Here is a 3,254-nt window from a genome sequence, read left to right as displayed (position 1 = left end):
GGAGGGACCCCAGGCTGGAGCAGGGGAGGAGTGTGAGGAGTCCTGCCCTGAGGAGGAAGGAGCAGCAGAGACAGCGCGGGATGAACTGACCCCAACCCCCATTCCCCATCCCCCTAAGCCACCCAGGGGGAGAAGGGAAAGAAATTGGGAGTGAAGTTGAGCCTGGGGAGAAGGGAGGGGTAGGGGAAGTTGTTCTAAGATTTTGTTTTATTTCTCATTACCCTACTCTCATTTGATTGGCAATAAATTTAATTAAATTCCCCAGGTCAAGTCTGTTTTGCCCATGACAGTAATTGCTGAGTGATCTCTCCCTGTCCTTATCTCAACCCATGAGCCTTTCGTTATATTTTCTCTCCTCTGTCCAGCTGAGGGGAGTGATGGAGCGGCTTTGGTGGGCACCTGGCATCCAGCCAAGGTCAACTCACCAGAACATCTCAAGAAAACATTAAGGTTTTTATAAAAGCTTAAAGATGTCTAACCCATCAGCAGGGCACTGAAGACAACCCTAAGGAAGAGGAACTTATAAAGAAAAACTGTAGAACAAGTGTAATATATCCTACAAAGCAGAAGGCAGCTTATCCAGGTAGTTAAAATTAAAAGCATATAGCTCTAAACTCTCCTGAAAACAGCAAAGTGTCACCTGAATTTGGTGTCAATAAAGTTGAAAGGCAGTAATAAAAGCACTGGACAGAAGCAAAGATGCCCAGTGGAGAGCAAAATCAGAGGTCAGAGAGTCAACCAAAAAGTACACTGTAAAGCAAATTTCTACTCAGTGATATTCTAATTATACAAGTCAAGACAGACTTAATCGTCTTTCACTACATGGCTTATCATCTATGAATTGTTCAAAAGAAGGGTCAGCAAAGGAGTTCCTTCCCTCTACGCCCACCATGTTGTGCTGACAGGTTCCTGAGGATGCCACGACCATCCTCTCAGCTCCGAGCCACCACTGGGCTCATCCGATGCTCACCAAGACCTGCACACTCTAGGTCTGGGTAAAAGCCTGTCCCCTCAGGGGTCAGAGGAAGCAAAGTGCCAATGCTGGATGCTTCACCCATGGGCAAGTGACATTTTCACTTTTTAAAATACTGAGTCTAAACTAACAAGCTGAAGCATTTTCACCAGGAAAAAGCCAAACTACAAGTGCACAAAGTCTGTGATCACATGAGTTTCAACAACATATAGAAGAAATCATCGTTAATTACTTTGCCAGTTTTGACCCCATCATGTTTTGTGGGATGCCGTTTGTAATGCTAAACAACGACGACAACATGCAGCCAGTGAGGTTCCTATTCAGCAGAATGAGGGGACGAGCATCACTCAGGACCAACAGCCCTGGTGAGTATCAGCAATTGCTCCGTCAAGGGAGAAAAGTGAATTTCTCTTCTTCCATTCCAGCCCGATGCTGAAGTGTTTGATATATACATACATCCACACTGTTCACCAGGCAATCAGATCACACTCAGAAGAATCTGAATTTTATAGACATCCCATTTTACTTTTCTCCCGACTTCCTGACCCTTCTTCTGATCACAACGGTAGTCCTTTAAGAATGGATTTAGACATCCTCAAGCATTCCCCTCATTTTTGAAGTAACAAGAATTTTTCTAAGACAAGCTTGAAAATTCATCTGCCCACGCCTAAAGCCATCTAGTCATCTAAGGGTTATTGTTATCACTATCCCAGATCTCATCATTAACTTACTGTCGTGTCTACAAGTGCCAAGCAACTCACTTCTCCGCAGAAACACAAAATAAGAAAACAGCCTCTGCCCTAAGGAGTTCACAATCATCCTCAGTTCACCTACTGTGTTACTTTTTAAAGGTTGTTTTTTAAACCATATATAGTTTTTAACTTTTACTGTGAAGTAGTTCTGTAGCTTACTGAAGGACTGATTCAGAGTAGGCTGTCCTTAAATGAGACTGCTTCTGAGTGGGTTTTATGGTTTATTCTGTCATCTACATAAATACCCATCCTGATTACTTCAGTACATTCCACAAATACATAGAAAACACCATACCCAAACAAGCCCAAAGCAAAATACATGTATCTGCAATAACTGGTAGATTTAATTCACACTAGAAACATCTTCAAACAAACAAAAATTTAAACCACTACAGAACAAGATTTCAGTATCAAAATCTTTACCAGCAAGAAATTTTAAAGATATTTAGAGAACTTCCAAAGAAGTTCAAGCACAAGTCTGTTTTTCCTAGTTATCAGTAGTCCATCAGACACCAAAGAAGTTACCTATTTCTTTTTCACCAAAGAACAGCACATTCAGACTGGCAAAATGCACTGAATTTTTCTGGGTTCTACTCTGGCAGGAAAATAAAATAGCAGTTATTTAGAGACTAATGCATAGCAACTATGTAAATTCTAGGTTACATCATAAAAAAACCATTTTTTTCCCTGTGTACACTAGAGATACAAAATTCAGTTCTTATTTTCCACTCTACCATTACAAAATAAATAGAACAAAAGCATTTACTATACTCTTATTAGACTCCTGACCAGGACAACCTGAACATGCATACGTTCTCTCTCATGGAGCATAATTTAATCTGGAACTCATCTTCCTTGCTTTCAGGATCTTCGACCTCATCATCCACTGTCACTGCAGCCAAGGCTGCCATCCATCTTCTTCCACATTCGTGAGTAGCAGAACCAGCTACATGTTTTCCCTAGTTGGCTCATTAAGCACTTGCACGAAAGAAATCATCCTACAAATACTCCAGAAAAATCTTCAGTTCCTTGGGCCCTGCCACATTGCTTCCTTAGGAGGTATTAGGTGGTAAAAGTTCCCCATGAGAACCAGGACCTGTGAACAGAAGGCTTCTTCCAGTTAATTAAGGATGGCTTCATCCACCTCTTCCTCCTGACTTGGTAGTCTGTAGCACTCACCTTTCCATTCCCCTAGTTGGTCCTGCCTCTGACCTTGAGCCATAAGCTCATTTGTCCCATACAGCCGCTGACTGTTTACGGCAACAAACAAAGCATTTTTGGATGTAAGAATTAACGGAACAGAAGGAAGATATATGCAGGTCAGACAGAATATACCGTCCTGATTTATTTAAATTCATTGTATTTGTCATAGAAGACTAAGAAGAACTGGATGACAGGTAACCCATGAAATGGAGGAGATGCTGTCTTTCCAGACCAACATCATTCAAAGAGAAGCCAGCTTCTTCACCTATGAGACTAAACGCCTGACCATTACCCCTTTTCTTCATCGTTGCCTCAGTTGACCTGGT

The sequence above is a fragment of the Egretta garzetta genome, unplaced genomic scaffold (genome assembly GCF_000687185.1).
Source record: "Egretta garzetta isolate BGI_Z169 unplaced genomic scaffold, ASM68718v1 scaffold449, whole genome shotgun sequence".
NCBI lineage: Eukaryota > Metazoa > Chordata > Aves > Pelecaniformes > Ardeidae > Egretta > Egretta garzetta.
The sequence above is the reverse complement of the archived record's forward strand: the minus strand, read 5'-3'. Positions refer to the sequence as shown.